Source organism: Ovis canadensis, chromosome 23 (genome assembly GCF_042477335.2).
Source record: "Ovis canadensis isolate MfBH-ARS-UI-01 breed Bighorn chromosome 23, ARS-UI_OviCan_v2, whole genome shotgun sequence".
Lineage (NCBI taxonomy): Eukaryota > Metazoa > Chordata > Mammalia > Artiodactyla > Bovidae > Ovis > Ovis canadensis.
Window position 1 is genome coordinate 59,552,740 of NC_091267.1, and position 12,640 is coordinate 59,565,379.

At 50.5% G+C, this 12,640-nt stretch overlaps 1 protein-coding gene, 1 long non-coding RNA gene, 1 other non-coding gene and 1 pseudogene across 14 annotated transcripts in view; 3 read left to right on the top strand and 1 right to left on the bottom strand.

Moving 5' to 3' along the window:
- The first annotated feature begins 5,266 nt into the window (after window positions 1-5,266).
- Window positions 5,267-6,522, top strand: LOC138428147 (glutaredoxin-3 pseudogene; annotated as a pseudogene).
- Window positions 6,523-8,464: 1,942 nt separating this feature from the next.
- LOC138428559 (U6 spliceosomal RNA) lies at window positions 8,465-8,568 on the top strand. Its single transcript, XR_011252499.1, has one exon. It is a non-coding gene; the product is annotated as a U6 spliceosomal RNA (small nuclear RNA).
- Window positions 8,569-8,774: 206 nt separating this feature from the next.
- LOC138428149 (uncharacterized) lies at window positions 8,775-9,983 on the bottom strand. Its single transcript, XR_011252296.1, has 3 exons — window positions 9,546-9,983; window positions 9,368-9,467; window positions 8,775-9,237 (listed from the first exon to the last, which is right to left on the bottom strand). It is a non-coding gene; the product is annotated as an uncharacterized lncRNA (long non-coding RNA).
- ARK2N (arkadia (RNF111) N-terminal like PKA signaling regulator 2N) overlaps window positions 9,562-12,640 on the top strand; it is an 80,940-nt gene continuing 77,861 nt past the window's right edge. For 9 of the 12 annotated variants that reach the window (XR_011252295.1, XM_069568452.1, XM_069568459.1 and 6 more), the window contains exon 1: window positions 10,079-10,421. The gene's annotated coding sequence lies outside the window, so the exon portion shown is untranslated. Of the gene's footprint in view, window positions 9,763-10,078; window positions 10,422-12,640 lie in introns of those variants that run through there. The other 3 variants (XM_069568460.1, XM_069568451.1, XM_069568461.1) reach the window with 1 other exon arrangement.

Consider the following 12,640-nt stretch of genomic DNA (forward strand, 5'->3'; position numbering starts at 1 on the left):
AAAGATCCTGCACGCTGCAACCAAGGCTTGCTGCTGCTGCTAAGTCGCTTCAGTCATGTCTGACTCTGTGTGACCCCATAAATGGCAGCCCACCAGGCTCCTCTGTCTCTGAGATTCTCCAGGCAAGAATACTGGAGTGGGTTGCCATTTCCTTCTCCAATGCATGCATGCATGCTAAGTCGATTCAGTCGTGGCCGACTCTGTGCGACCCTATGGACAGCAGCCCACTAGGCTCCTCTGTCCACGGGATTCTCCAGGCAAGAGTACTGGAGTGGGTCGCCATGTGCTTCTCCCAACTAAGGCTTGGTGCAACCAAATAGACTTAAAAAAAAAACCAAAAAAACAAGCATTTATTCAGAATCTCCTTGTATCAGTTGGATATATAATCTCTGCAAGCTATTAACAACACCCACCTCACACTACCCTTCAGGACCGCTTGGAGCAGCTAATGAAGTGGTCAAGATAAGCTCTAAACAAGAGAACATTGTTGGAATTAATCAGTAAAAAGATAAAAACAAAACTGGAGGGTGGGTGATGAGGTCCCAAACCACAATACCTGATCCATCACTTGTGTGAGAAACACACCTATTTCACTGTCTGGTGGTACCTGTGCTTTCAGAGTGCAGTTCCCTCAAGCCAGACCTGGTTTGCCCAGGGCACCTTTCTCTTCATCTCTGTCCTTGGAAGCCCTGCTCTTTCTCCAAGCCCCTGGTCAAAAACTTCCTCTTCCTCAAGGAATTAATTTCTCCTCCCTCATGTCCCTCCTCTGCCTCTGTGAAGTTTTTCCAGATGGAACCCTGTTATGCATGGTCTCGAGGGAAGTAACATGTTCTCCTCCAGGAATCCTGGCTCTGCCCATTTAGCTTGTGTGGTCTTGGTCAGGCACGCTGTCTTCTCTGGGCCTCTGTATCCTCTTCTGTGAAACCTCCCTCCCCTTGCTGGTGGTTGTTGTTTGATCGCTCAGTCGTGTCCGACTCTTGGCGACCCCATGGACTGCCGCACGCCAGGCTTCCCTGTCCTTCACCATTTCCCAGGGTTTTATCAAATTCATGTCCATTGAGTCGGTGATGCCATCCAACCATCTCATCCTCTGTTGTCCCCCTCTCCTCCTGCCTTCAATCTTTCCCAGCATCAGGGTCTTTTCAAATGAGTCAGTTCTTCGCATCAGGTGGCCAAAGGATTGAAGTTTCAGCTTCAGTATCAGTCCTTCCAATGAACATTCAGGACTGATTTCCTTTAGGATGGACTGGCTGAATCTCCTTGCAGTCCAAAGGACTCTCAAGAGTCTTCTCCAACACCATAGTTCGAAAGCATCAGTTCTTCGGTGCTCAGCTGTCTTTATGGTCCAGCTCTTACAGTGGCTCAAATGGTAAAAAATTTGTCTGCAACGCAGGAGACCTGGGTTCAATCCCTGGGTCAGGAAGATCCCCTGGAGAAGGGAATGGCTACCCACTCCAGTATTCTCGCCTGGAGAATTCCATGGACAGAGGAGCCTGGCAGGCTACAGTCCACAGGGTCGCAAAGAGTAGAACGTGACTGACTAACACTTGCTGACTGTGGTGAGAATTGAAGCAACACCACGCCTAGGGCCTATGGTGTGCCTTGCGCTTAGTAGACAGGACTCTGATGGACGTGTGCAGAATGAGACTGAATGGCAGGCGTGCTTTCCTGGGCTCTCCTAAGACTCTTAGCTTACGTGCTGCTTACCACAGGCAAATGAGGAAACTTTGGATCCTCCCCATCCAGGAATGCTTCCTGCACTGTCACCAGGAGAGAGGAATTGCTCAGAGGCACTCCTTTCTGTTTCCATACCACCGGGACAGGCAAGCATTGAACTTGCCTTCCAGAGGCTTGGGTGTTGACAGCATCGGCTGCCCACGAAGAGGGAGTTGCCGTCACAGGGAAGGGAGGTGAGGAGTCTGAAGAGAGAATTGTCATGTTTATTTGAAACCAAATATAACGTATTTATTTCAAGTCAAAGCTTAGGATCATATGTGATTTCTTTTCTGACACCAGTTCTCCAACGACAACTGGGTGTCCAGCCATTCAGTTCAGTTCTGACACTAACTGCCCAGAATCAGCGCAGGTCCTACAGGTTCAGGGCTCAGCCCGAGACTGTCCCTCTTCTGATGCCACGTGCAAGCAGCAGTCCTGGGCTTATGGGACTCCCACTTAGGTTCTGCAGACTATCACAAATTCAGGAGTTCTGTGGTTCCTCCTTGTGTGTGTGCAAGTCACTTCAATCATGTCCGACTCTTTTCGACCTATGGACAGTAGCCCGTCAGGTTCCTCTGACCATGGGGTTCTCCAGGCGAGAAGACTGGAGTGAGTTGCCATACCCTCCTTCAGGAGATCTTGCTGACCCAGGGGTCGAATCCGCATCTCTTACGTCCCCTGCCTTGGCAGGCAGGTTCTTTACCACTGCCCTTACCTTTGATAATTCGCTAGAATGACTCACAGAACTCAGGAAAGCATTTTTCTTACAGTTGCTGGTTTATTACCAAGGATACAAATCAGGAACAGCACATGGATGAGGGTCGCGGGGGTGGGGCTGGCACAGAGCTTCCATGCTCTGTAGGAGAGAGCATCCCAGCATCTGAGTGTGTTCAGCAACCTGGCAGCTCTCTCCACCCCATCAGGTGGGGCTTATTTAGGTTTCAGAATGTAGGCATTGTTAATGAAACCATTAGCCTTTGGTGACTGAACTCAACCTTCTTCCCAGAAGTGGCAGTGGGGCTGAAAGTTCCAACCCTCTCTCTCCTCAAGGGATAGTTCTGAGAAACTGCCCCCCCCATCCAGAAGCTACCCTAGGGGTCCACCAAGAATCACTTGCTTTGTAAATCAATTATACTTCAATTAAAAAAAAAAAAGAATCACTTCCTTAGCCTGAATTTGGGCTTCTTACAAATAACAAAAGGCCCTCCTATCACCCAGGAAATTCCAAGCATTTTATGAGCTCTGTGCCAGAGACCTGGGACAAAGAGCAAATATAAGTTTTTAAATTACACCCAGAGTCCCTTGATGTTGTTCCCACTTAAAGGCTTCAGGTTTTGGAGCTGCAGGGGAGAAGGTGGAGGACTAGAGATGCTCTCCTCAAAGCCGGTGTCACCCAGAGGCTTTTACAAGTTTTTGCTTCCCGATCACTCTGTGTTTTTGGAATGTGTCTTATCTGCCACCCACAGGGAAGGTCCTTGGGGCTCCAGGTACTTCTGTTACCAGTCTGGTAGGCCAATGAATTCGAGAGATGAGGTGCTGAGACAAGGAAGAGACTTTAATCGGGGAGTCGGCTGACCGAAAAGATGGCAGGCTACTGCCTCAAAACAACCATCTTATTGGGGTCTGGATGCCAGGTTCTTTTATAGATCAGAGAGAAAGAAGCAATGAGGAACTAAAGTCAAAAGGCAGAATAGGGAGGGAGAAGCAGTGGGGAAGCAAAGTGAAAGGGTCTTCAGTCTTGCAAAACATCTCCAAGGGAATGTCCAGCCTTCAAAAGGGGTGTGCTAATCTCTTCTATTCACAGGTGGGCAGGGACAAACTATCCCTCCCCGAACTGAACAAAGGCACTTCAGTTTACAGTCAAGCAGAGGGGCAGGGTCCTCCAGGCAAGCCATTGAGTATGATTATAATAATAAAAGCAATTCAAACAGTTTCCAATATGGAGTCAGAATTGGCTTCCTCCCTGCGACACGTCCTTTCTTTTCTAAAGCTTTCCTTTCTTTCTCTCCAGCGGCTGGCAATTCGACTTTCTCCCTCCCTCCCTCAGCTTTCCTACCCGCACTGCCATGGACAGTCTGGGGTCCATGTTCTCCTTCCTCTCCAAGTGGGCCGGGAGGGTCCGTTTTCTGCTGGCCTTGACCCGAACACTTCCCATAAGTCTGGTGAGAACTTCGGACATGGCTTCCCCACTAGTGTTTAAAAAACGAAGCCCCGGCTCCTTCCACTCACATTAAGCCTCTGACTTACTCCTTCAGGCCTCTCACTATCCCTGTCCAGCCATGGGCAGCCAGGCCCTCAGGCTGTCATCCCTCAGACATCCCAGGGACTTTTCCACCTCTTGTCCCCTTGCCCCCAAAGGTCAGCTTCTCTGCACAGCTGTCCTTCAGTCACAGACATTTATTTCCGTGTTGTCTGCCAGGCCCTGAGCAGGACACCGAGGTGGCTGCGAGGAAGGTCGGCCCGAGCGCTGCCCTCCAGGCACTGAGCCCTCCTCCTTCTCAACAGCTGTCTGCAAGCCGGCAGCCCTCCTCCCAGCTTCTCACCCACTAGGCATCTGGCGCCACTTACTTGTTTTAACATCTTTTCAGTTTTCTGTGTCTCCCCAGCTTCAGTGCTTAGATTTCCTCCATCCACGCCCATCCACGTATGGAGCGTGTTCACCGCGGAGCAGGACAACTCGGTCAAACCCCCTTGGAACTCTCTGCTGTGTCGGATGGATGAGAAAGAAGACACACGACTGGTGCAAAGGAGGGCAGATGTCATGAATGGAAAAGCAACTGTGTTGATGCACGGTGGGTACTAGTACTGACGAAGCATCGGGAAATCCTCACCCTTCCCACCCTAGAGGTTCCACAGGGTCAGGCGCTGTTACACAGAGCTGTTCTTTTTTTTATTGCCATGTTCTATGGTCTTGAGAGTTCCTTGGACTGCAAGGAGATCCAGCCAGTCCATCCTAAAGGAAATCAGTCCTGAATATTCATTGGAAGGACTGATGCTGAAGCTGAAACTCTAATCCTTTGGCCACCTGATGCAAAGAACTGACTCACTTGAAAAGACCCTGATGCTGGGAAAGATTGAAGGCAGGAGGAGAAGGGGACAACAGAGGATGAGATGGTTGGGTGGCATCACCAATTCAATGGACATGAGTTTGAGTAAACTCCAGGAGTTGGTGATGGACAGGGAGGCTCGGCGTGCTGCAGTCCATGGGGTCCCAAAGAGCCAGACACGACTGAGCAACTGAACTGAACTGAACTGAACTGATGGCATATGGGATCTTATTTCCCTGGCCAGGGATGGGGCCCATGTCCCCTGCAGTGCGAGCGTAGTCTTACCTACTAGACTACTGAGTAATTCCCAGGGCTCTTCTTTTATTTAAAAAGAGAGGAACTTCCCTGGTGGTCCAGTGGTTAAGAATCTGCCTGCCAATGCAGGGGATACATGTTTGATCCTTGGTCCAGGAGGATTCCACATGGTGCAGGGTAACTTTTTTTTTAAAGAGGTAATTTTTTTTTTTAAGAGGTAATTTTTTTTAAAAGAGAGGTTAGGTCTGGCGGCGGCAGCATGGCGGCAGGGGCGGCTGAGGCAGCGGCGGCGGTGGTGGAGGTCGGCTCAGCTGGGCAGTTTGAGGAACTGCTGCGCCTCAGAGCCAAGTCCCTTCTTGTGGTCCATTTCTGGGCACCATGGGCTCCTCAGTGCGCTCAGATGAACGGCGTGATGGCCGAGCTCGCCAAAGAGCACCCACAAGCTTCATTTGTGAAGTTGGAAGCGGAAGCTGTTCCTGAAGTATCTGAGAAATATGAAATTAGTTCTGTTCCCACCTTTCTGTTTTTCAAGAATTCTCAGAAAATCGACCGATTAGATGGTGCCCATGCCCCAGAGTTGACCAAAAAGGTTCAGCGACACGCGTCTAGTGGCTCCTTCTCGCCCAGTGGTAGGGAGCACCCGAAGGAGGACCTCAGCCTGCGCCTGAAGAAGTTAACCCACGCCGCCCCCTGCATGCTGTTCATGAAGGGGACGCCTCAGGAGCCGCGCTGCGGTTTCAGCAAGCAGATGGTGGAAATTCTTAACAAACATAATATTCAGTTTAGCAGTTTCGACATCTTCTCAGATGAAGAAGTTCGTCAGGGCCTCAAAACCTATTCCAATTGGCCCACCTATCCCCAGCTCTATGTTTCTGGAGAGCTCATAGGAGGACTTGATATAATCAAGGAGCTAGAAGCATCTAAAGAACTAGATACGATTTGCCCCAAAGCCCCCAAGTTAGAGGAAAGACTCAAAGTACTGACAAATAAAGCTTCTGTGATGCTCTTTATGAAAGGAAACAAACAGGAAGCTAAGTGTGGCTTCAGCAGACAGATTTTGGAAATACTAAATAGTACTGGGATTGAATATGAGACATTTGATATATTGGAGGATGAAGAAGTTCGGCAAGGATTAAAAGCTTACTCCAATTGGCCGACGTACCCTCAGCTGTATGTGAAGGGGGATCTTGTCGGAGGACTGGACATCGTTAAGGAATTGAAAGAAAATGGGGAGTTGCTGCCGATACTGAAAGGAGAAAATTAGTGAATGGTAGACTTGGTGCCCACCCACTGCAGGAAGGCTTCCTTCAGCGGAGCAGTTCGCGGTTTAGTCCTCAGAAACGGACCAGGAGGAGAACGCTCATCCTCAGTTACGCTTTGTATATTTCACAAGGCTGTGCTAAATAACGTATGTGACCTTTTTTCCACCAAAATTAGAACACAGTAAACATCTTCAAGTTCAATTAAAAATAAAAAATTAAAATTGTGTAAAAAAAAAAAAAAAGAGAGAGGTTAACACATACTTGTTGAAAAACTTAAAACTGTCCTTTGCACTTATTCCACTTTTTAATAGACTTACAGACTTTCCATATAGAAGGGGTGTCACCTGATTGGAAAGAGGGACTTAACCCAAGAGAGAGGAGCCGCCATCACCCACCCCAGAGCCCCAGAGCGGGGCGGTGGTGGTGTGCCTCCACTTCCATGGCGTCCTTTTGCCCTGTTCCATCTGGTTCCACGTGAACTTGTTGCTCTGGAAATATGAGTCCCTCGAGATGGCAACACCACCATACTTGACCCACGTGAGTCTGTGCTTGTAGGAGGCGCTGGCCTGGAATGTTGCCATCCGAATGATGGCCTTGTTGCGAGTGTTCTCTGTGAGCCAAAAGCTGTGCTGGGAGCTTTACCTAAACTCATTTCACCCTCACCCCTCACGAGAAGCTGTTTGATAGGCGAGGATGCTGAGTTTCAAGGAGGTTACAGAACTGCCTGGAGGTCACTCTGCTCGAGGGAGGCAGACCCGATCCACACCCAGATCTGTCCAGACCCCAGAGCTCTCAGTCCTGGAGACCAAGTCATTTTCTACTACTCAGTCCGCTTCCGGACGGCCTTCCAATATGGGGACATTACTTTAATTCTGTGGGGTGACGCTGTGAGGCAGAACAGGGGATGTTAACTCTGGACATGGTGACCTGAATGAAATTATGAGGCCACCACAGTGAAGACGGTCAACACCACCCCTCGCTGCACTCAGCCATCCCATGGACTCATGGCAGGTGCGGGGAGATTGCAGCAGAGGTTGCTGATGCCGGCCGGGGTGGAAAGGTCAGGGTGGTTACACGAGGCGGGGTAGCCCAGAGCTGAAGTTTCCATCCCTTGGATCCCCCATTTCCCTCATCCAACCAGTGGTTCTAACAATAGAGTCTGCCTTACGGGGGCAAATTTTGAAAGTAACCTGCTCAGTCGGGAGAGAACAGATTAGTCAAAGCAAGGCCGGCCACATCCTGACGCCATGGCTCACGCCATGCTTTCTACTAGGCTCCTGCTGTCAGCCCAGCCCCAGGTCCAATGATGAATCAGCTACAAGCAATGAAGCTGAAGATGACTCAGGGCTGGGCCTCCAGGGTTTATGACAGACTGAGTAGAACCACGGATGTGATACAGCAGCAGCTCCGCAGATAGGGCAACAGTGGACACATTGGTAGGACAGTGTCTGTGAGCAGAGGAATCTCGAGAGAAATTTCCTACAGAGGCAACAGGATGTGGTTTAGACTGGGCTGGTTTTATGGAGATGAGATTTCAGGAGCTTGGAGGGCTGAGTATATAACACACAGGAGATTCCAGGAGGCAATTCCAAGACAAGCAGGATCAGCTGTCCAGCACTTCCTGCTCCTACAGAAGGGGAAGAAGACAGCTAGCGCCCTATTTAGGAATCTAAATATGGCAGTAATAGTCAAAGTTGCTCAGTTGTGTCTGACTCTTTGCGACCCCATGGACTACAGAGTCCATGGACTTCTCCAGGCCAGAATATTTTCCCTTCTCCAGGGGATCTTCCCAACCCAGGGATCGAACCCAGGTCTTTCACATTGCAGGTGGATTCTTTACCAGCTGAGCCACAAGGGAAGCCCAAGAATACCGGAGAGTGGGTAGCCTGTCCCTTCTCCAGGGGATCTTCCCAACCGGAATTGAACCAGGATCTCCTGCATTGCAGGTGGATTCTTTACCAGCTGAGCTACTAGGGAAGCCGGGCAGTAATAGGGATACTAGTAATTAGGATATCAAACTCCCCAGACTCCAAAAATAAGCAGCCCACTCACTGTAGTGAATCGACTTGTTGGTATCAAACAGAAGGAGCCAAGTCAGTACCGCAGAAGTCAGGGTCCTACTTCAGCATCTCTGCAGCACTGATGAGATAAGATCGTGGAGAGGCTGTTTTAAAACTGAATGTAGTGCTCCCTTTGGCAGCACATACACTAAAACTGGAAGGATACAGAGATTAGCACGGGCCCTGCACAAGGATGACATGCAAATTCGAGAAGCGTTCCTTATATTTTAGTGGAAAAAAAAGGAAAACAATGTATTTGTCCATATTCAGTCATTCATTTCAGACCGACAGCCGTCATCTTAGTAGTTAGCTCTTTTCTCTTTTTCTCCTGAAAGAGCCTGGGCTCTTGTCACTACCCCCCAAACCTCTCAAATTCCTTGAGGATTAAGGAAGCAGGGGAATAAATGAATGAAATAACACACATAAACAAAATGTTTATCTGGCACATAGTATGTTCTCATTGAATGGTGGTAGCAGTTGAGAATGCAGGCTCTGGAGATGGGCTGTCTGTGTCATGCCGCTTTCTGATGAGCGACCTTGGGCAGGTCACTTTACCACTGTCTGGCTACACTTTTGTCATTTGGGGCCAAGAATACCACCAAACCCATGCAGTTCTTGTGAGAATTAGATGAATGAATCCATTTAGATGCATAGTACAGTGCATTGCACATAACAGGCATTCAGAGAAGTTAGCTATTATTATTAAATTATTTTATCAATTTTCTCATTAGGGAATGGAAATTTGCCATGCCTGTAGGCAGTAGGCTTATGAGTGAACTGGGGGAGCTGGAGGGCCTGATCTAAAGGGGAGACTGACATTGAGGGAAGCATGGAACCGGCGCTGTGATTTTCAGAATGTCCTCCATTGGAACGTCACCCCAACTCTCAGCACGGCTCCTGAAAAGGTAAATACCTTTGACATTTTCTCCTCAAGCCCTTATGTATTCATTTATTTCTCAAAACCCTGCTTTTAGGGAGAGCGAAGCGTTGTGAGGTTTGTTCTTTCTCCTTCTTAAGCCCACCTCACCTTTCTTCCAGGTCTCGCGTCGAGCACGTTTCTCCCTCGACCCCAGACCTCAGCGAAGGGCGTCGAGAACTCAGGGCGCGCTAGTGCAAATCCGGAGTGACTGCAAAGGTGGGATTTGGGGCGTCTGCATAGCGCGTAGGGGGCGGAGCGGGGTTTCCCTGGGGGACTCTTGACTCACCAGCAGGTGGCGGTCTGTCTGCAAGGCGTGCAAGGTTCATCCAGAAAACTTGAACGGAATGTTGATGCCACTGCATGAGAGAGGCCAGCCAAGTCTCCGCGAGCAGAGCCGTGGGCATCCGCGAAAAGGTGGGGGAGAGAACGGAGCGGACTTCCTTGCCGGCGTGACTCAAGGATTCAAACGCCAAGAGCTTCCTTCTGTAAACGCTTCAGGAGGGGTGAGTCCTGAGCAGCGTACAGAAAAGGGAGCGCCGACTTTCTCTTAGGGCATTGCCCGTGGCTTGTATTGACTGGCTTCCCGACCGCCCCCCCCCCCCCCCGCCCCCCGCGCCCGGGGCAAGACATTTCTTAGAAGGGAACTGCCTGAGCGGATACAGGGAGCGTGGGAAAACCCGGGAGGCCGATGCCCGCACGCCGGGCGAGCTGCAGCCGGAGGAGCGTGGGGTCCGTCCCGCCAGATGGCGCTGTCTGGCTTCCTTTCGGCCTCCAGCGCTCGTCCCTAGAGTTTCCCCCGTCGCAGCGGCCGCTCTAGCCGGGCGGGCTCAGGGCTCTGTGGTTCCGGGCGGAAGTGAGGCGCCGAGCGGAACGGCCTCTGGTGACATTTTCTCCGGGCGGCGCGGACGAGTGAAGGGACTTGGTGGAGGAGGCTGCGGAGGTTGTGGGGCTCGCTTTGGCCTCCCCTCCACCCCGGTTGGGGTCCTGACCGCAACCCTCTACTCGTCGCTGGAGCTTGTGCCGAGGAGAGAAGGCGACGGTGGGGCCGTCGCGTTCCGAGTCGCCGCGGCCCGGAGGGACCCGGCCGGGGGGGGCTCGGTGCGTGCCCCGACGGGGCGCGCGCGGAGCGGGCGACGAGGTGCGGGGCCGCTGCGCAGCGCAGGTGAGGCGCGAAGGGGCGCAGGGCCGCGGCCCGGCTCCGGGCCGAGCCGTGGGACCCGGGCTGCTTCCCGGGGAAGCGGGGGTCAGGTTCTGAGGGACGGGGTGCGGGCCGCGGGCGAGGCTTCTGCGGCGTTTAGGGCCCCGGGGTCGTGACGGGCAGGGCTGTCGGGCGCCGGGTCTTCGAGCCTCGAGCCCGGCGGGAGGCGCGGCCCGGGTAGCGGCCGACTGGAGGGACGAAAACAGCCCGACCGCTAGCTCACCGGCTCGCCGGTGACCCTCGCGTCCTCCGGGCCCGGCGGGCCGAACCCTTCTCCCCGCTTCCCTGCCCCCGGTGGATTCCTTTCCCTGGCGGCTGGAGGTGTCGCAGCCCGTGGGCCGCGCGCGGTGGGTGGGGAGCGGCTTCGCGGCCCCGGAGTTGTCTTTCGCGCAACTTTCCGGGGCCCCGGGTGGCCGGGCGTAGCGGCCGCGGCGGCTTTGCCAACTCTGCTGGCCTCGCGAGCCGGGAATCTGGCGCCGACACCTGCTCGGACTCCTCTGAGAGCCCGGGCGGCCGCCCCAGCACCGCGGCTGTTAAGGCCTGGGAGGAGGGAGGAAGGCTCTCTCCGGCTTGGCGCCGCCTGCGTTTTCGGACGCTTCCACTACCTTCCTCGGTCGGCAGACGCCCCCCTGGTCAGTGGGAGGGATGTGTCAGTCTCCACAATTGACCTCTTTCTGGCGAATTTGTCAACTGTGTTTAGAAAAACCTGACGAGGATGTAACCTGACGAGCCTCAATTTCGTCATCATCATCTTTCTCTTTTCCTCAGTGGTACTTCGTACTTTGTACTTTATTTTCTCGTAGCACCGATTTCAGTGTTTTGTTGGGGCGGCAACTCCCCACAGAACCTCAGCCCGTCATCCATTCTCCCTTTTAAATCGTCCTCTCTGCTGTCACAGAATAGATGCTCACAGGTTGAAGGAATGAACGTCTGTGCCTGTTCCAGATTGAACCGCTTGAGCAGTTTGTGCTGGATGTGCTTTTGGTTTCTCGCCCGAGCTTCAGCTTTCTGAGTCCTTCCACCCAGTAGGATGCAAAACCCACTGATGATGCTTTGTCAAGGTTGGGCCTTTTCATTACAAATACATCTGGCAGGTTTGCTTAGGCTCTTGTGTAGTGTCGTGTGTTAACAGTTTGAAATTACTCTCTTTCTTCTCCTGGGATATTTTAAGGAGGGAGGCTATTAACTTTCTAATGTGGTTTTGCTGATCCTGGCAATCTGGATCCTTTCAGTAAGAACATTGCCTTTTAACAAGCATTTTTAGAGGCCTACAGTTGTTACCTGATGTCCTGAGGAGTGACAGCGTTGATCTTTTTTAGTAGGAAGTGTAATATTTTTGTCAAATAGTCTGAGTAATACAATACTTACTTGAGTGCTTTATGCACAGTAAATATAAAATTAGGAATTAAATTTGAATTCAGGAAACTTAAGGTGAAATTTACTGTGATGACCTATATGCTACTTTATGAAGAGCTTTAGTGACAGTTCATGCAGTTTCATAAAATGAGAAATAAAGACATTTCTAAATCTTATTCCTTCAGAGTGCTTTTCAGTACCACTGTAATCTTGAGATGTGAAACCGTCCGTTTTTCATGATGTTATCAAAGAGGTAAACTTCAAAACAGAGAATAGGAAAGGAGAAGCTTCAAGGTAATTACACCTGAAGTGTCAGCTAAATATGATTTCTTAATGGGAAAGTTTTTTTTTATGACATTTGTGAAAAATAGGATGGACTAGATTTTGGAACTGGAAACTTTATTGTTAGCTTCATATTAAGCTCACAATGTTACATTACTGACTAATTCAGTTTGTATTACTCTTAAATTCATTTATGAAAGAGTGTCATAAATGCTCTTTGTTGTATAGTTTGCATGATTAAAGATAGATTTACCTTTAGATTCTAATTTAATGAGGTTCTGAGAGAACTGAGTGCTCAATGTTTGTTCTTCAAAGGTTCTGTTTCATATGTGACATTACCCTTAGTGTATGACTAGTAACTTCTAGGGGGTTGTGTAATTACTCATTATTCAAGGGGTGGTTTTGCTGGGATCATCAGTCTTATGGTTTTATTTTGATGTGTGCATGAATAAAGTTGACATATGGACACTTAGAATGTTTTCTTTCTTTTGAAAGTTTGGAAGTGATATATGTATGCGGACACACAGACACACACGCACACACAC